Source organism: Equus przewalskii, chromosome 2 (assembly GCF_037783145.1).
Source record: "Equus przewalskii isolate Varuska chromosome 2, EquPr2, whole genome shotgun sequence".
Taxonomy (NCBI): Eukaryota; Metazoa; Chordata; class Mammalia; order Perissodactyla; family Equidae; genus Equus; species Equus przewalskii.
This window is the reverse complement of record NC_091832.1, coordinates 2,336,802-2,361,781: the sequence shown is the minus strand read 5'-3', so window position 1 is coordinate 2,361,781 and position 24,980 is coordinate 2,336,802. Positions and strand designations below refer to the sequence as shown.

Genomic DNA, 24,980 nt, shown 5'->3' with positions numbered 1-24,980 from the left:
AATAGGGATGGGGATGGGGGTGGGGGGGCTGTGGAGCGTTCCTACTCCAGTCAAGCTCTCCTCCCCCCGCACATCTATCTTCACGCCTGTGCAATTCAGGGTTCCATCCAGAACCACTCATCGTTGAGATAATAAAAACAATGGGTGCTAATTCAGGGGGTGGGGATGGTTTATAATTTTATGGATTTCCCGAAGACCTATAATTGGCACATAAATGTACAAACGTGAACCGGATAATTAGGGGGTTCTGAACGTAAGCCACCTTTAATTTATATGATTACTTGAAAACATGTTAAGTGTTACGAAGTGTCAGCGGAACCCCCACAAGGCCTTTATTCAAAACCATCAACATTGTGAAAGTGCGTCGAATGGGCCAGCAGGAGGGGAACAGGAGGAGGGAGAAGCGACAACGGATCTTCGCTGCGTCCCCAGACTCGCGAGGAGCTGCGTTGTAGCATCCATCTCGGACTCGCTCGCTCGCCCAGCTCCCGGGCAGCAAAAGGCGCGCTGGCTTCCACAAGCCCTCCTCCTCCTAAAGGAGCTAAGCCCAGGCGTGCGCCGGCTCCAAACGCACACTCAGGCACCGACCCACGCGGGCGCGCGCCCCACCCTCTCCGGCACACGCCAGAGCTCACAGACGCCCGCGCCGCGGCGCTCTCCGCTCCGCCCGCCGCCGAGCCGCCCGCGAGAGCCAGACCGCGGTGGCCCGGCGCCCCGGCCTCCCCACCCCCACCCCATTCCTTCAGACTCTCCCAGCCCGGGCGGAAGTGCCCAGGCAGACCCCCAACAATGAGGACTTGTGTGATGCAGTTGGGGGTGGAGGGGAGTTTACAAGGAGTGAAACATGCACAGGCTAGCGGGTTCAGGAGGGAACAACGCAGGAGCCAGGTGGCATCAGGCTTGCCAGGCAGCTTTCCTTCGTGCCCACCCACCCCCCGTCCGGTCCATCAGCACCACCACCAAAACAAAAAATAGCGTTTTAAAAACTGCAGAGAAAAGGCGCGCCCTCCCACCAGGGGTCACAATAACACTCTGTGGGACGGAACTAGCGGGGAAGGAGCGGCCCGGCTGCAGCAACCACAGTCGTTTTGAAATTTACTTTGTACGCTCATCCAATGGCCCCTTTCGACGCCACGACACAACCTTCCCCGTCTCTGACTCCCGGATTCCAGCTCCTCTCGGCGGTTGAGTCCTTCTTTTAGGGCTTCTTGATGAGCCGAATCACGGGGATTTTAAAGTTTCCCCCGTAGGAAAAACACCCTGAGCGGCGAGTCTGGAGCAGCGAGAAGCAGAGGAACGGGCTGGGGAGGGGAGCGTTCAGAGTGGCGGGGAGTCTGCGGAGCGGAGTGGAGGTGCGGGAAGCAGCAGAGAACCGAGTCGATGGAGGACCCGGGGAAGGGCTGGGGTCTGAGAGGCAGGGTCCAGCTCTGATGGGGTCTGAGAAAGGGTAGGGGTTCCTGGGATGGACCCGGTTTTTCGACAGGTCAGGGCAGCACCGCAGCGCTGCCGAGGAGTAGGGAAGTGAAAACCGGGTTCCGCTGAGTAGGGAACAGGGTCCGGCCCGGGAACGCAGCCAGCGAGGCAGGGAGAAAGGGCTCAGGAGCATCGGGTAGGTTTTGGAGCGGAGAAGGAAGGTTCGTGGAAGGATAGAGCCGGGACCGCAGGAGGGAGGAGGGTGCAGGGGGTCCCGAAGAGAGACGAGTGTTCGGGTTGAGCAGGTCTGGAGAGAGGACCGTGCGTGGCCAGAAGTAGGGAGATAGGGGTGGTGGCAGAGACCCAGAAGGAAGGAGCAGAGGTCGTCCCTCTCCCCCAGTAAGTGGAGGGAGCGAGCAAAACTGCAGTCGCCATCCCCGCGGTACCCCTAGCCCAACTCCCGAGAGGGGCGCCCCAGGAGCCGTCCTCCGCGCCCCGGGGCCCCAGCGGAGGCAGCCGGGCGTCCAGGCGCCGGGTCCCCGCCGGGCACCTGCCCGCGCTGAACTCCAGGGCTGCCGCGTGGCCCGCCGCGCCTCACCTCGGCTCGCCGAGAGCATCCTCCTCCGCTGCCGCAGCCGCCCAGGAAGCGGCTCCCCATGCCCGGCGGGCGGCGGCACTCAGGCGCGCTCTCCAGCCCGGGGAAGCCCCGGCGAGCGCCGAGCCGGGTCCATCGTCCCCGGGAGCCACCGGCCCCGCGTCAGAGCAAGGGGAGGAGACCGCCCCACGCGCAGACCCGCCTCCTCCCGCGCCCCCGCCCCGCCGGCCCCCGCGCCCGCCCGGCGCCCCGCGGCGCCGCTCACCTGCCGGCTCCTCGGCCGCCGCCGCCCGGCCGCCCGCCGCGCGCCCCTCGCCCCGGCCCCGCGGCTCCCGCTCGGCTCCCGCCCGGGCGCTCTCTGCGCCGCCCGCCGCGCCCCGAGAGCCTAGCCGAGTCGCGGCGGCGACGAGGAGGAGGCAGAGCGAGCGAGCGAGCGAGCGGGGGCGCCGCGGCTCGCAGTCGCGCCTCTGGAGCCCTTGCGCTCGCTCCCCATGCCTCCGTGGAGGGGGAGAGCCCAGCAGAGAGCATGGGGTCCCCGCCCCAGCCGCGCCGGCGGGGAGGGGTGAGGGAGCGAAGGGGTTAAAGCTACCAGACTCGGGTTTCACAAAGTATCCAGTGTTTGCGCCACCGTCACCGCCACCAGCAGCGGCAGTCCCCGCCCGGCCTCCCTCATTTTTCTCTGGGGTTTACTCTTTGATCCAAGCCTCTAAACATACGCAGACCCAAATATAGAGTGCCACTGGGCGAAAACCAGGGAGGAGGCTCGGCGAGGACGTGTTGCCCCCACGCCCCTTTGCAGGAGGGGGCGCCAGTTCTCAGTGGCCAGCCCTGGTTTGGCAGATCTTGTCTTCACTGACGCTTCCCCGGCAAAGTCGGGCCACGAGGAGGGAGAAAGCTGGCATCTGTCACGTTTTCCTCAGTCCTAGGGAGGGACCCATGCCCCTCAGGGTGTGCAGGCCTCAGTTAAACCCCAACTCTCCCCTTCCTACCCGCCTTCTCCACTTCCGTTCCTAGAATGCCTGGGGGAGGACAGCCCTCAGGTGAGAACAGAGGCGGGAAGGCCTCAGGCAGCGCCCAGGCAGTTGCTCCCTGCTCCTGGTCTTGGTTTACAAAGATCCAGCAAATCGCCGGAAATATGCATTGTGTGGGTCTGAAAATTCTTCTACCCTGAGACTGGATTCAACTTAAGTAAATGCCTGTACAGTCGTCTCCAGAGGCCAAAATGCCAGGTGTCGGAGGGAGAAAAGCAAATGAAGTGCTGGCCCTTTGGAGCAGGGTGCAGGAAAGGGAAGGAAGAGGCAGGCCGCAGTTAAAGTGTTAGCTTTTTTAGGGGCCACACTCCTGTCCTCCAGCTGTGTAATAATAAAGCTAATGTGGAGGATTTGGGTTTTGTTTTTTTCCCTCATAGCTTCTGTCACTCACCCATGAAAATTTAATGAAGCATTTAGGGTTATTACCTCCAGAGTCAATGGGCTAAAAATATTTAGCCTAATGCACTCCTTGTGGAGCCAATAGGTCCGTGGCTGGTACACACAAAGTCATCGAGAGACCCTCCCTTTCTCCACAAAATTCACGACCCATTACACTTATTCCGTAATAACAGCTTCTGTACAAATGGAGGCCTGAGCAACTGGAGGCTGTCGTGCACCTCCTGAAAGATAGCAATTTACATAGAGACAAGAAAAATTTGTGAGGTCATTGGCAGGGTACAATCTTGGTGAAGAGTTGATCAGAGGCAACTCCCATCAAGGTGGGAGGGAGATGCCACCCCTGATACCACTGTTTCTGTTTCCTTCTGGATGTGACCAGCAGCTCTAATGATGGGGACCAGGGACACTGGCCCAAGTTTCCCCAACTCTTCCAAAGTTCTAGAGAGTGGCAAGAGTTGCCAGCCAACACTAAAGATTCATTTCATTGGAAGTTCAGGCTCGCCAGGCAGCTCTACTAAGATTAATAAGACACTTCTGTTTCCTCTTCTATAAAGACAAACCTCAGGAACCTGAACTCAATACAAAGAAAACAGGAGACATGGACAAATCGGAGAAGACCTGGTTGGAATAGGAGGAAAGAATATAGAAACCTGTTATGCACCTCAGGTGGCTGGGACAGATGTCAAACCTGATGGAACGCAGGTCTAACTCTGCATTGACTCTACCAAAAACAGCTCTGAAGTTTCTCAGGGTTTTGAGGACAGCCATGGAACATCATGACCACTGACGGACATTCTAAGGCACTGTACATGAGAGACGTTGCCTTCGCCCCTTCCCTCTTGTTCTATTTTCAGTTGACATTGTGATTACAGACTTTGAGGGGAATGCGGGACACTGAGTTGGCCGAGTGATAGAAATGGAAGACGCTCATATAAGACTCGATCTCTATTCGGTGTTGGACATGCGCCATCATGGAAACTGGGCAAATTCCCATTAAATCTGACAGGGGCAACGAGCTGCAGCTGTTCCCAACTCCAGGCTGGAAGAAAGCGTAATATATAGATTCTAACTGCACACAAGCTGCCCAAGGACCTAATAGTCTTCTGGGTTAAAGCAAACCAAATTTTAAAGGGCTATTTTAAGTTATTATGCTAAACATGTCAAGAAACAACTCATCTAAAATTTAGGGTGCTTTTTCTTTTCTTCTCTTTTAAATAACAATGCCGTTTGTGTTAAGTGTGGCATAAGGAAAAAGATCAACATGCATTTCTTTATCATCTACTACTAGAAACAACAATGTATCAAGAAGAACAACAAAGATGTATATATTAGTCATTATTTTCCAGGCACCCTTCTGGTACTTTCCATACATTAACTCATTTAGCCTTCACGGTAGCCCAGGGGGAGAGGTACTCTTATCCGTGTGTACTGGAAAGAATCTGGACTGTAGTCTAATGGGCCTGAGTCATCTGTGACAAGTTAACTCTCTGAACTTCAAAATTCTCAGTTCTACAATGGTGACACATGCTTCATGAGACACCTGCTTCAAGAGATCGCTGTGGGCCTTAGATGAGATACTGTAGCAGATGTGGCTGGACTGAAAAGTCACAGCAAACATGGGTTCTCCTTCCAGAGAAATTCCAAAATAGTTCATTTTACATCAACAACATTTATGGAGATCATTCTATATGTCAGGCACTGTGCTAGGCATTGGGTATAATGATGACAAATCAGAAACAGACCCTGCCTTTGAGGAGCTCAGAGTCAATTGAATGTTCTTACATGGACATGAGTAGCACGCAGATGGGTAAAAAGGAGTTTTATTGAACTTCATATAATTCATCCCTATGCACATGGTTCTCAAGATACTCAGAGGGCCAGCCTATTTAAGTGCTGTTTGAGACCGACCCAGGATTGAAAGCAAAACCACGGGTCAGAAATCATAAATCCAACCAGCAATAACTACTCCTCCAAAGGAAGGAATGCAAAGTAGCTCATTTTGTGTATTCTGTATTATTTAAAATTCTGTTCATCCCTACAGTTGTTTCAAATATACCTCTCAGGATAAAATGAATTTGTGCTGTAAGCTCTAAGGGTTTCAAGCACAAATTATTACATAGCCACTGTTTATTAAATAGTCTGTGGGGCTTGCATATGCCAGGAATGTACACACAAAGCTCTCAAATTAATAAAATCTTAAATACTGTCCAGTAGGACCATTTCTACCAAGCTTATTAGAGACACTGTGCGTTCAAAGTATACCAACATATAGAAGACACAAAATTTCAAAGGTTAATACCGAAGGTACGTAAGCCTCTCATGGTCCTTATCATTCAAGTTCATGTTCACACTCAGATTCTATTTATTTATTCAAAAATTGTTTACTGACTGCTCACTGTATACCAGGCACAATGCTAGCAGGCATTGGCAAGGAAGAAAAGAAAAAGCAAAAAAACTCACTCTCAAACAACTCGTACCCACGTTGAGGAAACTCATCAGCACACACACTGCAGGGAGGCTGCAGGGCAGCAGACAGGGGTGTGAGACCAGGGCAGGATTTTAAGGCTTCTTGAAGGAAGTGATAGCATCTTTTTTTTTTTTTTTTTTTTGAGGAAGATTAGCCCTGAGCTGACTACTGCCAATCCTCCTCTTTTTGCTCAAGAAGACTGGCCCTCAGCTAACATTCATGCCCATCTTCCTCTACTTTATATGTGGGACACCTATCACAGCATGGCTTTTGCCAAGTGGTACCATGTCCACACCCAGGATCCAAATCAGTGAACCCCGGGCCACTGAGAATCGGAACGTGCGAACTTAACCACTGCGCCCGGCCCCATCTTGGAAGATAACTGAGCAACCAGATGAAGCAAGGAGTGAAAAGAGAACGTGCAAGGGCATAAAAGAGACTCTGCTCTGGGGGTGGCGGTGGTTGACTGTAGAGAAACAACATAAACAAATTGGAAAGGGTCTCATATGCCATGTTCAGGACTTTGGAATTCAGTGTGAAAGCAAAGGGGTCCATTAAAAAAAAAAAAGTTGCAAACCTTACATTAACCACATTTCAGATCCTTTTCTTGTATGTCCTAGACACGAGTGAAATATCCAATTGCTATTTCTCTTCTGAGGTCCAAAAGCAATGAGAAAAAATTTCTATGTGGCTTCATCAAAACAGGAGAGATCCCTTCTTTCTTGAGAAGGGCTTTGCTTGATTCCAGGGAAAGGCTGCTGGCGGTGTTACTAAACTTGACTCTAGTTTACAGTAGCTATAAATAGCACTCCTTTTATTTTTTCCAAGGAGGGGGTGGAGGGAAATAGCAACACTGCAATTGTATTTATGTCACCAATCTGCTCTCTTTAGCTAAATGCACAGTAGAAACAAAGTGGAGAGCTGAAGTGATTGCCAAAGGGCTCTTAAGTTCCAATACAAACTCCCAATTTTTTCACTCATAAAGTGGAGCTTAAGGTGACAGTAGTACTTGGAAATAGGAGTAGACTAAAAGCTATCAGAACGTGATGGAGTTCCTGACGCCTGGGGGGTACGAGAAGCAGAGAAGAACCAGCAGCCCCTGCAGTGTAGCCGCCATGTATTTCATGGTGACTATGTTAAAGTTATGACGGCTATTTGTCGTCTGCCTCTCTGGTGCCATTCCTCCATTCCTCCTTCCTCTGTGAACAACACCCGGATTTCATTGGGGAACCATTCCCCCAGCCAAAGATATATTTTCCATTTTGTTCTTGGAGAGCGGACTCTACTCTCAGCTCCAGGGATGGACAGGTGCGACACATTTCTTGGCCACCACTCAGGGATGGTCCAGTGAGTAACCTGTGTACTTTTGATAGAGCAACTGAGGAAAAACGCTTTCTCTTTCCCACTGAACTGGAAACTGGAAAGATGTTACGCCTGCAGCTGCAGGAGCCCCTTCCATAAGAAAAGCCTTCAGAGCATGAAAGCATCAGAGAAGACAACAGGACTAAGAGACGGGAAAGCGGAGACTTCCCAGGACATTGCTGAAGGGCTTTACTTTAGCCATGCCTGAAGCTAACGACCATCCACCTACCCAGATTTTTCAGGCATTTGAGCCAAAATATCCCCTCTGCTGCTTATGCCAGTTTGAGGGTTTTTTTCACTTTTGACCAAAAGAATTCTGTCTAATACCAAGTTTTGCACTATGAACTTTCTATTCGTTATCCAATTTAATATTAAAGAACCCCAAAAAGCTATTTGTAGATATTTATACTTGGCCTTGTTCTAAGAACATGAACTCACATCTTACAGGTTAGAAATAAACTTAGAGGTTAAATATTTTGCCCAAAGTTACACAGCTAGTCAGACAGACAGTTGGAAAAATTGATGCTATTTATAATGGCACAACACAAAATGCTTAGGAATAGATTGAACAAAAGTTGTGCAAAGTTTCTGCACCAAAACTTACAAAATGTTGATGAAAACAGTTAAAGAAGACCCAAATAAATGAGAAGGTTTGGAAAACTCAGTGTGGATAAGATGTCAGTTCTCCCCAAATTGAACTATACATTTAGCACAGTCCAAATAAAAATCCCAGCACACTTTTTCAAGAAATGTACAAGCTATTTCTAAAGTGGATATGGAAATGCAATGGGACTTAAATAATCAAAACAACCCTGAAGAAGAGCAAAATTAGAGAGCTTATCCTACCTGACTTCAACACTTACCGTAAAGCTACAATAATCAAGACACTATGGCACCAGCATTAAGGATAGATAAATTGATCAATAGAACAGAAGAGAGAATCTAGAAATAGACTAACACGTATACAATAAATTGGCATTTTTTTTAAACAAAAGTGCCAGTGCAATTCATTGAGGAAAGAAAAGTCATTGAGGAAAACACGGTACTGGGACAACTGGATAAATATGTGGGAAAAAATTAACAATCCCTTCCTCACACCATACGTAAAACAAAATGTCATCACTAAAACGGTAAAGGTTCTAGAGGAGAACCTTAGAGAGTATCCTCACAATTTGGGGGTATGCACAGATTTCTTACAGAGTACAAATAATCATTGAATATAAAGGAAAAAATGATAAATTGGGCCTTATAAAAATTTAAAATGTGTGCTGATCAAAAGACAATATTAAGAAAATTAATGGTAAACCACAAGCCTGGAGAAAATGTTCACAATACATATATCTGACAAAGGACTTGAATCCAGAAAATACAAAGATCTCCTACTAATTAATAATAAAAAGATAAACAACCTAATTAAAATGGACAGAACATTTGAAAAGCCATTTTACGAAAGAAGACATATGAATGGCCAGTAGGCACATGATAAGGTGCCCAATATCATTGATCACAAGGAACATGCAAATAAAACCATAGTGAGATATGACTCCACACCCACTAAAATGGCTGAAATTTGAAAGTCTGACAACATTAAATATTGGCGAGGATGCAGAGCTCTCATACGTTGCTGGTGAAAGTATAAAATGGTATCACCATTTTGGAAAACTCGGCACTTTCGTATCAAGTTAAGCACTCTCTACTTGGCACTTTCTTATCAAGTTAAGCATACATCTACCCTATGGGCAATTGTAGGTATTCCACCCCAAGGTATTTACCCAAGAGAAATAAAACACGTACACACACACGCAAGCATATATACTAGAAAGTTTATAGCAGCTTTCTTCATAATAGGTCAGACTGAGAACAAATGTCTTTCCACAGTAGAACGGATAAGCAAATTGTAGAATATTCATACAATGGCATACTACTGAGCAAGAAACAAAACACACTGCTGATACTGACATATGCAGCTGCATGGAGGAATCTTAAAAACAGGTTGAGTGAAAGAAGCCAGGCTCATAAAAAGACATTATTATGATTCTGTCTATGTGAAGATCAAGAACACGCAAAATAAATTTACAGTGAGAAAAATTAGAACACCAGTTGCCTCTGTGGAGAGACATTGCCTGGGGAGGGGTACAAGGTACTTTCTGGCATAATGGAATATACAGTATTTTTAATGTAGTGTTATATAGGCAAATATATTTGTTAAAACTGGTCAAACTACTCTTAAGATCCACACGTTTCAATATATGCCTATTTTATCTTCATTCTAAAATTTTTTTAAAGAGCAGGCACAGAGGAAGTGGGGCAGCCACTCGGCACCCACAGTCCTTATGGGCACCGCTTGATTGTTGCCCACCACAGATATTTGTGCTAATATTGCAAGTCCAGAATAAAATGTTATACTCTCAATATAAGAAGAGTGCTCTGTGTCATGGGTGGTTCTGCCAAAGCAATGAATGTGTAAAAAAGTATCCTTGAAATACGTTAACACAAGAATGGCTACACCAAAATGGAGCGCCCTCCTCAAAACGAAAGCACTGTTCGAAATGATGTGGGTGGCATCAGAAGGTCAAGAATTTCCTCACGCAGGAGTTAAGCAAATATAGGTTAGATGATAGCTTTGCAGGAATGTGATAGAGAAACTCAGGCTTCAGCTGGTGGAAGTGAACGGAGGAAAGGAGTCTTGAGCAGTAAGACCTTTAAGTTCTCCTTCCAAACCATAATATTCTATGAATCCTTGAAGAGTTCTCGTCCAAAAGCTCTGAAACCACAGTCATATTTCAGATGGTTCCCAAAAAGCCAATAAGAGGCTTCAACTCTATATAGGAAGGTTCAGGCTCCATGGTTGAATTTGTATGAAAACCTCATAAGGAAAAAGTCTCCACTCTTTTCCGGAAACATCCTGATGCAAATCACACTTTATAAAATATTTTTTTAAATAAAAAAGAATGTAATTGCTCATTGAATTGTAATATGAATGCAAATTAACTTACTGTAATTATACTGTGCAATTTTCTACTTTAAAAACTTAGAAAATGGAAGAGACCTGATAAGTAATTTGAACTCTGATTCTTCATTGTGTGCCTTCATTATGCAATGGTTACCATAAGCAATTTGCTCTGTTTGAATGTAAAATGTTTTTAGTTCGTACCTTTACATTGGCAGGACTCAAATGAGACCATTCAATACATACAGATACCCCGTTTTTCCCCCCATAAGTGTATTGCAGAAAAAATCAAGATAAAACTAATACAGCACAAGGGAATTTGGGAAGGATTCTTAATATGTTTTCATTTTGGCACCTTCAGCACATCACGAGTCTCTCTATCGTATGCCCTCAATGTGTTTTAAATAATCAGGAAATTACTAACCAAATAGAAGTCAGATGATCAGCATTCAGGTTTTAATAAAAAGACTTTGGCATAGAAGTAAAGAAAATGGGTTCTAGTCCCAGCTCTGCCACTAATTAATCGTGTGACCTTCCCTATTCTAGCTCTCATTTCCCTCATATGTAAATTATAAAAGGTTGGGCCAGGTGATTTCCATTTTAAGTCCCAGCCCCTACTGTTTCAGATTGCTCTGTAGTCACTCTTTGCTTTGCATTGTTAAGCAACATGAGTGACAGCAAATGAATTTCTTATTTAGAATTAATGACCGTCAGAATGAACCGCAAGCCCTTTAGTTCAGTCATTCATTGCTGAAGAATGTCTAACACAAAGATCATCTGTGGTGATGCAAATGTAAAAAAAATAATAATTACCCGTTTTCATGCTAATGATAATTTGCATGTGTAGTTCCCTCAGTGTGGATCCTGTTCACTGTAAGGCAAAGATACAGAGAGCTGGGGATCTCATTAAGAAGCACCACAGGGGGCCAGCCTGGTGGCGCAGCAGTTAAGTTCACACGTTCCACTTTCTCAGCCCGGCCCAGAGGTTTGCTGGTTCGGATCCTGGGTGCGGACCTACGTGCTGCTTATCGGGCCATGCTGTGATGATCGTCCCACATATGAGTAGAGGACGATGGCTGCAGATGCTGGCCCCAGCTGGTCTTCCTCAGCAAAGGGAGGAGGATTGGTGGCAGATGTCAGCTCAGGGCCAATCTTCCTCAAAAAAAAAAAGAAGAAGAAGAAGAAACACCACAGTGTGTTGGAATCACAAGACTTTGGTTTGGTATTTCCTGTGGCTGATAACCATATTAGCTTCAGTAATTCCATCTCTTAGACTGGATGCCCTCAGCCACCTCCCTGGTTGTATCGAAGATTAAACACATAATGAATGAAAAGGCACTTGGTCACCTGTATTTGTAAATGTCTCATTTAATCCTCTCAACAAATCTGTGAAGTAGGTGCCACTATTATCTCTAGTTTTCCAGAAAAGAAAAAAGAAGCTAAGAGAAATTAAGTAACTTGCTCAGGGTCACAGTCCATGACACTTGTCTGTCTCGTCTATCCAGAGGGGATAGTAAAGTCTCTTCACCTTCTGGGTTCCCATGATAAGATATATAGTTTTTATAACATTAATAATTTTTTTCTCTTGACATATATGATCTTCTTAGAGAATGGGAACTATTTCATCTTTGTGCAACTAACAGTACTATGAACCTCCATTCCTCGACTATAAAATGGCAATAAAAGTGCCTATATTTCTCTAAAGGATATTGTTTAGTTTCCTCTCTAGCATTCATCCCACCCACACCAACCCCACTTCTCCCTTCCTAAAAACCCTAATTCCTATTCGGGAAAGTATGTGATTTCTCACAAGCTGACTCCACTCTCGGCTCTGGGTCGGGGCACACGACTTAAGCTGAGCTGTCAACGTGCTCCATCACTTTGGCCAGAGTGGTTGATTCTGGGGTCGGCAGAGAACTTAACCTTGTCCAATCAGACTTCTGCTGGAAATACTGGGGCAAAAATAGCCTGTAGCCCAGGAAGCAACAGCATATACTCCTAAAAGGAATGGGCCTATGATAAAGCTGGACCCAAGGAGGTCAAAGCAGAGGGACCAAAAGAAATCACAAGAGAAACCAAAAGGAATCCTGTCACATCACTGAGTTACTGCCTAAAGCCGGATTACCTTAACAATAACAAGAGCCAACATATCCTTTTTATTGTGTAAGCCGACATAATTTGCGTTTTTTGTTACTTTTTATCAAAACCATGCCATCAACTCGGTGAAGAGGTTATAAATATGTAATGAAGTCCTGACTGAGAAATTGTATAAAGCCCCACAATCATAACGTTTAATAATGATGATTATGACAACAATGACAATGATGATGCAAGAGAAGGAGATGAGTGCCTTTCAATAAATATGGTGCCGGAATTTCACATAGGTCAGAAGTTTCCTTCAGTGATAAAAAAAAAAATTAGTTCCTTCCTCTTTGTTTCCCCAATTCATCTTACAATTTTGGTCTGGTGGCACACTCATATATACCCCTGATCAAACCGCGACAGACGGTGGCTCTTCTCCTGACCACACCTTCTGCATGGCTGCCTCCATCTCTCTGCTCGTGCTATTTTTCTCCCCCAGGACAACCCTTCTCCAATCCTATTTACTGAAATCCTTCCCAATCTGCAGGACCAAGTTTAAATGAAGCCCCCTCTTCCATCATTCTCTCTTTTTGCTTCCTTTATGTTGTGCCTGCTTTTAAACTTGACCCCTGCCACGTGTTGAAGCCATTTTTCACGTCTGGATCTTCCATAGAGATTGTGATCTCTTAGAGTAGATGCTAAGTTCCTTATAAACAGCAGAGAGAAAGAGATGTATGCAACACCTGTCACTGCATTAATGTTGAGGGTGATTCAGCCGATGTGGTTGGAATTCCACCATTGAACAGTCATCAATCAAAAGCATATGAGGAGCACCAGAGATGGAAACTCCTCATAATTAGGAATGCTTAGACAGTGATCTAACTGGGAGTTGTGAAAAAAGATAGGAGAGGGGATGACAGAGCAAAGAAGAAAGAAGAAAGGAAGGGAGGGAGGAAGGAAGAGAAGGAAGAAGTAGGGAAGGAAGGCAGAGAGGAGTATGGTTTGGGTACTGTTGTCAAAGGATGCTAGGGCAAAATGATCCATGGCTCTTGTCTGCCTTCCTGTGCCTTACAGAGATAAGACATGGTCAGAGGGTCCTGCTGGCCCTTGTTGTTCTGCATGAGATACCTCCAGGCTAATTAGAATTATAGAGTCTCTTCTCTATGTGTCCAGGAGCAGTATTGCTGTAGGTTTATAAATACAGAATGAAACATGAATAGTGATTAAGAGCATACAATTTTAAACTACAGTTTAATTTCTAATCTTAGTTCTGATACTATGCAGGTGTGAATTTGGGTAAGTTTTTTTTAATTCTCAGCTGCACTAATTTCTCCTGTAAATGGGGATAATAATGGCTGACTCTAGTGTCTATTTTAATTATTAAATAAAATAATGTTTGTAAAAGTTGGTCATAGTATTTTGTATATGGTAAGAAAGAATAAGTCAGTAGCTATCAGTAATGGAGGTTGCAGTAGTGTAATCATTAATTTGGAGATGGTTATCTCTTTTTGGGTCACTCAGCCGTTTCTGGAAAAGTGACCCTTGAGATAATAAGCACCTGTATTTCGGAGTACAGCCATGAAAGGCTCTGGTAACACCACTGTCAATCCCAGTGTCCATCTTCCTAAAATAATGAGCTTAGTCATGCTAGAGAAGCGTTGAGACATTGGTACACATTTTATTATTCGAGTGAGTTTCTTTTCCCTACATTTACTGATCATAAAATTCCCCATGTTTGCAAACATTTACTTGGGCGGTATATTATAGCACGTCAGATTCAAGGTTATCCCTGTAAAAATGTTACTCTCATGCTCTTGCATTCCCATACGTTTTCCTGAGTGGAAGAGAAATCGCAGAGATATAGCTGGCGTGCCCAGAAGTGTCAATGACCCTGGGTGTTACTCATGGAAGAGTGAGCCCCTGTGAATGTCATTTGCCACGTGTGTATCAATGGAAAGTAGTTTGGAAACTGCTGATGTGGGTGAATGGAACCTGTCAAAGAGTTATAAAGACTTGAGGGATAGGATCAAATTTTTGTAGTGGACACATCATTCTGAAGCAGAAAGAAGGCTGAGTAATGTATCCAGCCCACCCTTCCTTCCCTTCCTTCAGGCATCTCCTGCTACTCCTTCCCCCGCTCCCTGCTGCGTCACACCCCTCCCCACACCACCAACACCCGTGAACTCCGAGAACAGAAGAGCCTAAATATTGAGTATTCATTTAAAAATAAAAATTAAACAAGTCTATTATGGGTACATAATGTTACTTCCAGAAGAAAGTTAACACATCCTGCCAAATTCTAAAAAGGGACACTTAGTCATTGGGAATCTTCCATATCTGGATTAATTCAATCATGTTTATGCAATTTAGGGACATGTGAGTCTGTAGCTCCTGGTTGAGTGGCATGATCCGAGATGTCACACTCAGTTCAAATGGGTTTATAGTAGGAAGGCCAGGTCATAAGAAGGATCAAGACACTTCTGTGACCAAAGGACCATGATAAACAAGGCCATTAAAAAGAGATGCTGATGGGGACACAAACATTCATTGGCATGCTTCCCTTCAAAGAGCCCTCCTTGCTTCCTGAACACGTCATACATCCTCATGTCTCTGGATGTTTTTTGTCATTCTTCTCCCTCTATATGAAATTCTCTCTAACATTTACCCAACATTCTTTGAAGCTCAACTCAAACTTTGGCATCCTCCCCACCTCATCCCAACCCTGTTCCAGGCACTATCACTGGTTCTCTCATCTGTGTTATTTAACCACTTTATGAATCCCTCTATTACAGTCATTTGTTTCATGCCGTTTCCTCCAGCAGACTGAAAGCCATCCTAAAAGCTTTCCTCTGCCTCACTTCCCCATAACCAGTCCTTTCCCAAACTGTGTCATTTCTACCTCCAACATGTAAATCAAATCCATTCACTTCCATCCTCTCTCCTGCCATCACCCTGGACCAAGCTATCTCTTGCCTAGCACTTCTTTCTCCCTTCTTTTCACTCTTGCTTTCCTATAACACGTTTCAAATATCAGCCGCAGTAACATTTTAAAAACATAATTCAGATCTTCCAGTTTAAAACACATCAATGGTTTCTCATTACACTTAGGTTTCCAAAAGTCTTGATAAAGGCTTTCAGATCCCTTCATGATCTGACCCACTCTCAACTCACTCCACCCTCCCTCTGGTCAATGTCCTTCAGCCACAATGGCTTCATTCACTTCTCCAAGGCCCCATCCCAAGGCCTTGGCAAGTAATGTTCTGTTCGCTTGGAATGGTCTTCCCCAACCTCTCCAAGAGTTTCTCTCCAGGCCCTAATTCCTATACTCTCATGGATGCTCAGCTTAAATGTCACTTGTTCAGAGGTCTCACCTAACCCCCACCTTAATGAGGTCCCCTTATTAAAATCTTTCCTGTGCCCCTTCATAGACCCAATTACAACTTATAACTATGTATTTATTATAACTATATACAAAGCATAATCACTTTGTATAATTACATCTTGGCTTGATGTCTGTTTCCTTCAGTGGTCTATAAGCTCCTCAAGGGCATCAATGTTTTTGTTCACTTGTTGTTATTACGTTTGTTTGGTCCTTGTAGTGGGTTGAACGGCGGCTCCCCAAAATATACGTTCATGTCCTAATCCCTGGGATTTGTGAATGTGACCTTCTTTGGAAAGATCTTTGCATCTCAAATTAGGATCTTGAGATGAGAAGAGCATCCTAGATTATATAGGTGGGTCCTAAATCCAATGACAAGCGTCCTTATAAGACACAGACAGAGGAGACACAGGGAAGAGGAGCAGACAGTGGGATCACGGAGGCAGAGATTGGAGTGATGTGTCCACGAGCCAAGGAACACATGCAGCCGTGAGATTCTGGAAGAGCAAAGGGATGGATTCTTCCCCAAAGCCTTTGGAGAGAACACTACTGTGTGGATACTTTGATTTTAGACTTTTGGCCTCCAGAACTATGAGAGAATAAAGACGCGTTGTTTTAAGTCACCAAGTTTGTGGTAATTAGTTACAGCGGCCCTAGGGAACTAATGCATTCACCGATAGATTCCTAGTGCTGATTGTAACCATGTGTTGAATGAATGAACGAGCGAGCATCCATTGGAGAAAAGTCATACACGTTCATCATTAGATACCAGAACTTCCCACAGGGAATAGAGCACAGCAAGTGTTCAAATTATTTATTACATTTTATCAAATTGGAACATCACTTAAAAATATAAGCATATGACATTTTTAGAGATTAAATATGCAAAGAAACTGAGATATTAAACTAAGCAAATTTCTTCTTTTATAAATGAGAATAGTAGAATTGAGAGAGGTTATCTGACTTACCCAAGGTCACACAGCAAGCTCAGGCTTAGGGAAATTGCATTTATTGATATAATTCCTACACCAACATCGACTAGAGCATCTTGCCTGAGTACAAGCACATCGTTGTAATTAAAATCACTTGATATGTTGCTGCTGTCTTTACTCAGACTCCAGCATCCATTGTCATTAAACTGCTTAGTATGTGTAAGTCTGCACTGATAATGAAATAAATATTGAACTAAATCCCAAGAATTGTAAGATAAAAAATTTTATCCATTCAAATTCCCAAGAATTCAAGAGGGAATATCAACATTAGATAGACATTTACTATTAAATTTTGCTTGATTTAATTATGATTTCATTACTGGCATTCAAATATTTAAACAGCTTACCAGGCATTATCTCTTCATTTAAGAATTTATCCCAAACTATATTGAAATGCATGCAATAAACAAATTCACTTCAGAACTAAGGTTGCTCCCACTTAATTTCTGATTTCAGGTAACTCCACTTGAGGAGTCTCTAATGATCGTGGTTTAAATTTAATGGTTCCCCACATATTACCTGGTGCATGGTGGGAAAAACTGCATCTGTTTCTATCAATACAAAAGGGATGCCTTTAATCGGTCCTTCTTTCTTCTTCCCCTGTAATGGGGACAAGCAGTAGAGCTCTGGGAATCAGAATTTCTGTTTTTATTTTACCAGTCTAATTTCATGATCTTAGGCAACTTAACCTCTTTGTGTGTCACTCACTCATCCACCCATACAGCCACTGGGGCATTAATGCGGTAAGTATTAATGCCAACTTATGCCATCTGGATCCAGACCCCTTCTTTTTTGTCATCGTCTCCCCAAGAGTTCTACCTTCGAAGTAGATGCACCATTAACCCATGGTAATACCAGTCTGTCAAATGAACTGCGTGATGATTGCTAGAATTTGGTGTAGTATTTCCCTTTGAGTTATTATCTGTAACTACATTGGAGAATCCAATTGTAGTTAGAGGAATCCTGAAGTCATTTAGTGAAGTTCCCAGCTGTAGATCGATCTTAATTACCCACATCTATGTCAGTTTATCCATTCTATCCTTAAATATCCTTGGGACTTCAGCCTTCAAACTCTCCTTTGAAATCCCTTTCTCTTAACAATTACTCTAGTTCCATTTATAAAGTCCATATTTTTATCATTCACACGTTCATTTATCAAAAAAAAATTCCAACGGGGCCGGCCGGGTCGCACAGTGGTTAAATTAGCACATCCCGCTTCAGCAGCCCAGGGTTCGCCGGTTTGGATCCTGAATGCAGACATGGCACTGCTTGGCCCGCCATGCTGTGGTAGGCATCCCACATATAAAGTAGAGGAAGACGGGCACGGATGCTGGCTCAGGGCCAGCCTTCCTCAGGAAAAAGAGGAGGATTGGCAGCAGTTAGCTCAGGGCTAATCATCCTCAAAAAAAAAAAACAAGTCTCTTCCATGTGAACGATGCACTGTGCTAGGCACTGATGATAAAGACGTGAAAGCTCACTTCTGTTCCAAGGGCTCTCACAGAAAAATGGGAGAGGAAGATAAGTAAACAGGTACTTTTGCAAAATAGTGTCCTATAATGGAGACAACTCCTGAGTGTTTAAGTGTCCCCACTCCCCAAAGAGAGGAGTTCAGGGTGGGAGAGTGATCAGCAAGGCTTCAAAAGAAAGGGGCTTGTGAGGCCATTAGGACAAAGGTCATCCCACCCCTTAGCCCCTCACCCCTGGATTCTTCAATTCTTCACTACTCAAAGGGTCTCTCCAACTAATTCCTTTCCAGTGACACTGGTCACCCTGTTAAAATTCTCAGACAAGCTCTGAAGAGAGGAATCCTGGTGAAGATTTCTCTCTCTCTGAGCAGCCCCGTGGCTACAGCCCAGATGAGGTGGAGCTGTTGCACCTTTATTTGTGCTCACTCCTGCACCCAGTTTATTCCTGCCTCGATAGAGTTCACTAGTTTTTAGAGGAGGATTTACTCCTTCTGTGGGCTTTGTTTCCGGAGAGGTCAATAAAGAACCAGATTCTTAGAGAAAAATACTGCATGATGGTTCCAGAATGTGAAACCCAAATCTGATTAGACCAAGCCCTGATTTAAAATCATTTAATGGCTCCCAGTGCCTACAGGATAAAATCCAGTGTCTTTGGTCTGGTGTCAGGTCCTCCATGTGAGCGCCTGCCCACCCTGCAGCTGCACCTCCTACCAAAATTCTCTCAGGGACTGGCCCGGTGGTGCAGTGATTAAGTTCAGTGCACTCAGCTTCGGAAGCCCGGGTTCACAGGTTCAGATCCTGAGCCTGGACCTATAGCGCTTGTCAACCACGCTGTGGCAGCAACTTGCATACAAAATAGAGGAAGACTGGCACAAATGTTAGCTCCTCGGGGCTAATCTTCCTCAAGCAAAAAAAAAAAGAAAAAAGAAAGAAAAAAAAGAAAAAAAGAAAAAAAAGAAAAAGAAAAAAAAAGAAACAAAAAAGAAAAAAAAGAAAAACAAAAGAAAAACAAAAGAGGAGGATTGACAACGGATGTTAGCTGAGGAGAAAAAAAAGATTTCTGGGGGCTGGCCCAGTGGCATAGTGGTTAAGTGTGCACGTTCCACTTCAGGGGCCTGGGGTTCACTGATTTGGATCCCAGGTGCAGACATGGCACCGCTTGGCAAACCATGCTGTGGTAGGCGTCCCACATATAAAGTGGAGGAAGATGGGCATGGATGTTAGCTCAGGGCCAGTCTTCCTCAGCAGAAAGAGGAGGATTGGCAGCAGATGTTAGCTCAGGGTTAATCTTCCTAAAGAAAAAAAAGAAAGGATTCCAGATTCCCTGACACATTGGAGGCCACTAGGTAGAACTCTTGGAGGTTGTGGACAAAGGAGTCACTGAAGGACTTAGTGGAGAAGTGATAAGAGCTAATTGAATTTATTTAATTTTATTTTATTTTGCTGAGGAAGATGTGCCTCAGCTAACATCTGTGCCAGTCTTCCTCTGTTTTGTATGTGAGCTGCTACCACAGCATGGCCACCAGTGAGTGGTGTAGCTCAGTGCCCAGGAACCAAACCTGAGCCACTGAAGTGGAGCACACTGAACTTAACCACTAGGCCACCAGGGCTGGCCCCCCGATCGACATTTTTATAGAAGTTTGTTCTACATTCCCTGAATGAAGCAACTGTCATAAGAAAATCCATATATAACTCAACTTGCTTCCTCAAAATCCTTCTGGAGTCAGGCAGGCCATAAACTAGGAAGCAAAAAAATAAAGAGAAAATAAATAACAAAAATCTTCATACAACTCTTCCTTAAAAATACAAATACAAAACATCCCCCCTATATTTACTGTTACTTCTGTAAAAATGTCAGTCTGAAGGTGTGCAGACGGCTTCCCGGAGTTAGCCCAGTGACAATCCATTAAGTAGTCTCAGGTGACTGGGAATCTTGACAAATCCCGAATTGCCCAATTGTTTGTAAAGATAGCACTCTGTGTGTCCCGCCTGCCGTGCACACATGCACGCGGGTGTGTATATGAATTATTGTAAGCGCTTAGTTGTTGTCATACTTTTCACCACCCATTTATGGAGTGTGCCTTGAATTCAGACATGCATTTCATTTTATTTCCTCTGTGAAAAAAATACAAAACACAAGAAACTTAAACCAATTAGGAAATGACACAATTACTCTTCTCTACAAGGCAGTAAACTAGTTACATGAAAAAAACCCTGCAGCAACTTGGAGAGTTAGATTCAAAATAACCCAATCCTTCGCTAATAACCTTTGAGTGTTGTATTATTAAACCGAACAAATTACCACTGGATTCGTCTTCTTTGATGAATTCATTAATACAATAAATATTTATTGAGCATCTAATAGACACAGCAAAAACTAATCATTGTCTAAGATATGATCCTTGCCCTCAAGAAGCAGAGTATTTCCGTTTATCTTGAGATCTCAGTGGCGTGAAAGGAAAACCGACACAGGACACAACTGGGCCTGTCCTGTCCCATCTCGCTGTCGGCCCAGCCCCTCCTCATGCACGCGTGCACACACACGCCCCACGCTGAAAACACTGATTGCGCGTAGGCCTTTCCTGTCATTGACTCCGGTTCTGGATCCCCGAACATCGTCTACCGTATGCTCCACCTGTTGGCGAGGTCCTTATCTCCCCACTTCTGACCTCGGGGCTCATTTTTCCACAGGAACTTTTATTCAGACTTCTTGTTTTTGGGCCCAACTTCTAACCAGGATTTTGATTCCTCCCGAGCAACACCAGTTCAACTTGAACTTTTTACCCCATCCGATCTGGGGTCCAGAGGCTATTGCTGAGTATCATGGGGGAGGAACAACTCCCAGCCCACGCACCGCGTTAGAACAAGCCCCCACCCAACAGCCCAGCAGAACCACCCACATTTCAAAGGAGAAATGTGTAAATGGAGGAAACACGACGGAACGTGAAACCGAAGTCAGGCTTCTGCTTGTGCTGTGGCGCTATGAGAACACACAAATGTTACATTAGAATGGTGACTACGAACAACAGGCTGGGCTCTGCCATCTCGTGAAGAGCCCTGTTCCCACCGTGTCTGCTGGAGTCCGCACCCTCTTGACCATTTTAGTTTCTCTTTCACCTGATTCCATGAGCGCATCCAGGCAGAGGGTGAATTACTTAGGTGCCTTAAGGAACTCTTTTCCAATCGGACCAGTGGCTGTGAAGCTCTTTTCAAATATGGCATTTAGTGTCTTTTTAAAGATATATTCAGCTTACAAAAATGTGACATAGTTGACATGACTTGCTATATCTGTTAGGTTGATTGTATTGATTCTGGAATTATTTAAAAGACTGTATCCAACCCCTGGGGTACAGTAGCCAACGAGACAGCTGTGATCCCTTCTTTTAGGAAATGTCCAATCTGGTGGTAAAAAGCGTTTTCTATGCTGGGTTCATGGATACATCCCAGGGTGTTTTTTACTGGAGGCTTCTAGTAGAGGTCCCTAAACTAAAACTGTTAAAGCTCCTTGTGCTCCTTCTTTTAATAGGAGAGAGAGCGTTACTATCATTCGCCTGAAAGAAAGTGATTAAAATGTAAAAGACTAAGGGAGAGAGACCGTATTGGCTTAAATTCACACTAAAGTGTAAATGACTGACATTGGATATTATTTTATGAAGAAAGCTCTTGATGGGGGAGGGGCACAGAGAAGGGTGCACTAGATTCTGAATTGGGAAAATCATGGTGGAGAGAAACTTGACGTTATGAGGAAGAAATTGTCTACCGAATAATCTAGCTTGTGGTGGGTCCTTTGCAATATTTTTTGCTGAAAAGGATATCAAGTTTCTATGAAAAGAACCCAGAATCAGAAATTCTGGGTTCTTGTTTGGGCTCTCCTACTTCATTGCGTGGCCCTGAAAGAGGTCGCTAATCTCCCTGGGACTTAAGTTACTGTAAACAGGGACAACGCGGTCCGCCCCACCACCTCACAAGTCATCAGGAAGGTCATGCTGATCATAGGCCACGCAAATACAGGGTGTTCATAAGGCAGGAACCGTGCTGCACCACAGTAGACACCACAAATTCTCTCCAAACCACGAACCAAACAAACGTAAGCTGGGACATGCACTTAAAATTAATGATACACACATAAATCTTTGTCAGTCCAATTACGGTGCTAACCTCAACTTTAAGACAACGACCTTCAGCCTACCTGAGTGCTTTCAGATTACAATAACAGACGGAACGTTCAAAGGCATTATTGTATCACAGAGCTTACCCCACACTTTCAAAACTAATGTGTTCCAGCAGGGCTGGCTGGTTTTGTTATCCAGTCATCCCACGGTTAACATATGTGATATATATCTCACCTAGAATACCGTAATGCTGTGTGTGTGTGTATGTGTGTGTGTGTATAGGAAGAGTGGCCCTGAGCTAGCATCTGTGCACATCTTCCTTCATTTTGTATGTGGGACCCCACCACAGCATGGCTTGAGGAGTGGAGTAGGTCCGCACGCTGGATGCAAACCCATGAACCCAGGCCACCGAAGTGGGATGCGAGAACATAACCACTATGCCACCAGGCTGGCCCCTAATGCTTTCAAAACAGTTACGTTTTCCTAAGAAGGAGCCATTTCTTGTTTGAAATTAGTCATGATTGACTTGTGGGTCACAAAGCTGGCCAGGCTTGTTAGTCCTTCATGCTAGCATTCATTCCACGTCGCCTTGGGATGGATCGGCTCATTCTAGACCCCAGACTCCACCGGTACCACCGGCTTCCAGCCCCGCCCCTGCGCCCGCCCCACTTGGTGACTCCCCGGCTCGTGCTCTTGTCAGCTCTGAGTCCTCACTGAGAGGTTAATTCACCAAAGCGCGAAGAAGCTGAGCTCCTGCCGCAGACATGGGCCAGGTGAGCCTCTCAGGTCTGAACTGGGGTTTCTAAGGGGCCAGAGCCCATATTTGTTCTCTCCACCACATCCTGCTGATTATCAGAGCGTCTGATCTCTCCACAATGAGAATCTTTTTTCAGTGGGAGAGACCTGGGATATAGTATTCTATTAAAAAGAAAATCTACGTTAAAAGATGCTTTGTGATGTGTCAGACAAACAGGGCTATTTAAATTGAAATCATTTTCCTAGTATCCAGGATCTCTAAATCGCAGGCACATTAAGTTTGAATTAACACTAACAAGGGTCTAACGGCTTTGATGTTGTGTTCTTAGATAATTAAATTCTTAGAAAATCATTCCACATTTGAGGGAGAAACGAAGGACACAGAGAGTTCAGTCTTAATTCAAAGTCACTTGCACATGGTCACCTGCTGTTTCCAGGCCTTCACGGAACCAGCAGGGAGCATTCGATATTAAAGACCAGGGATTTTCTCTCTCTCTCTTTTTTTTCCATGTCTTGGGGGGCTGGGGGTGATGGTGGGATTGTCAACTGGAACTCTTCCGAAGCTGTCACTTTGCTTTGGCATCTGTCATATCCTGGAAGAGCCAGGCCATTTTGCATGCTGAACCTGAGGCGCCCACCAGCACTGTCCCTTCACAGCCACGCCCATTTTATACGGGCAAAGTGTTTTCCGGTTTACAAAGCCGTTTTTACGTTCGTCACTGTGTGTGGCCCTCGGAGCTGCCTGCAGAAGTTTGAAAGATGGCACCTTCTTCCAGTCCATCATCCGAGGAGAGCCTGGCTGGCTGCCCTCAGGCCTCATGAGGTGGCATTTACCTTGGATAAATCACCCTAAGTTAATATTTGACCCTGAGACTTAGAGTCATAAAACAAAGCTTGTTCTGTTTTAGAAGTGAACAGGCCTTGGGAATATTAACTCACAATAACAAACCTCATAAGAAACTGATGAATACACATGAATTTCAGCTTAAGATTTTAGGATGAGAAATAGAACTGCCAGTGGGTGATAATTGTTAAATCAGCATGACCAGGGCATTTTTGTTCCAGGACAGGAAACTTATCAGAAGGTTACTTGATTTTCAAAATGAGAAAGCCGAAGCCCAGAGAGGTAAAATAACTTGCCATAAGTCATCCAGCTGGTAAGTGGAGAAAACAACTTGAAGCCTCCTCTGCCCCCAGGGATACAACAGCACAGCACTGAAGCGGGGTGGTGGGGCGTGGGTCCTTGAGCTGGCCCTCGCTCTCCTGGTTAGTGCTGGCATGGCGCCGTGGAGGCCCAGCCCTGTCTCTCCTGTCCCTGTCAGGCTTTATTCCTCCCCATGGCGTGGATTATGAGGTGAGCCCCAGCTTTGCTCTGGTTGGGGAGGGGGCTTCTGTTGCATTATGGTGACGTCAGACATCTGGGCTGTGGCCTGATCTGTGTTGGTTTAGGGCGGGACCCTCACAGTCCCCTGACTCCCTGGCTAAGGTGGCGCCCACAGCCAGCTCTGCTTGCCTGGGCACAACTGCTTCCGGTAGATAGGGTCACAGTTACTGTCCCCATTTTTCATACAAGGAGCCAGAGACTCAGAGAATTTATGTAACTCCATGCAGGTCAGACAGCTTGTCAGCAGAGGCTCCAGACTTGAGTGCACACCTTGGGCTTCCGACCCTGTGCCCCTTCTAGCATGTCACCATGCCAGTGGTGACAGGAATCATCAGAGGCACTGAACACCGCTCTAAGTGTTTCAAATGCATTTGACCATCACAGAGGCTCCATAAAGCAGGTCTCTGTATTACCGCTATTTTCATTTCATAGATAAGGAAACTGTGGCACAGAGAAACCAGCCAACTAGCTCAAGGTCACACGGTGAGGAAGTGGCAGAGCCAGGATCTAAATTCTGACGGTTTGGCCCCAGAGTCTGTGCTCTTCACCATCTCCCCACAAGGGGACGAAAGGTGGTGGCGGGAGGCTCGAG

General features: G+C 45.2%; 1 protein-coding gene across 17 annotated transcripts in view; it reads right to left on the bottom strand.

The window, feature by feature from the left end:
* DAB1 (DAB adaptor protein 1) overlaps positions 1-24,980 on the bottom strand; it is a 1,091,055-nt gene that overhangs the window by 384,108 nt on the left and 681,967 nt on the right. For 11 of the 17 annotated variants that reach the window (XM_070609437.1, XM_070609441.1, XM_070609454.1 and 8 more), the window contains exon 1: positions 2,012-2,202. The exons of 5 other annotated variants lie outside the window; for them this stretch is intronic. The gene's annotated coding sequence lies outside the window, so the exon portion shown is untranslated. Of the gene's footprint in view, positions 1-2,011; positions 2,232-24,980 lie in introns of those variants that run through there. One more of the 17 variants, XM_070609445.1, reaches the window with a different exon arrangement.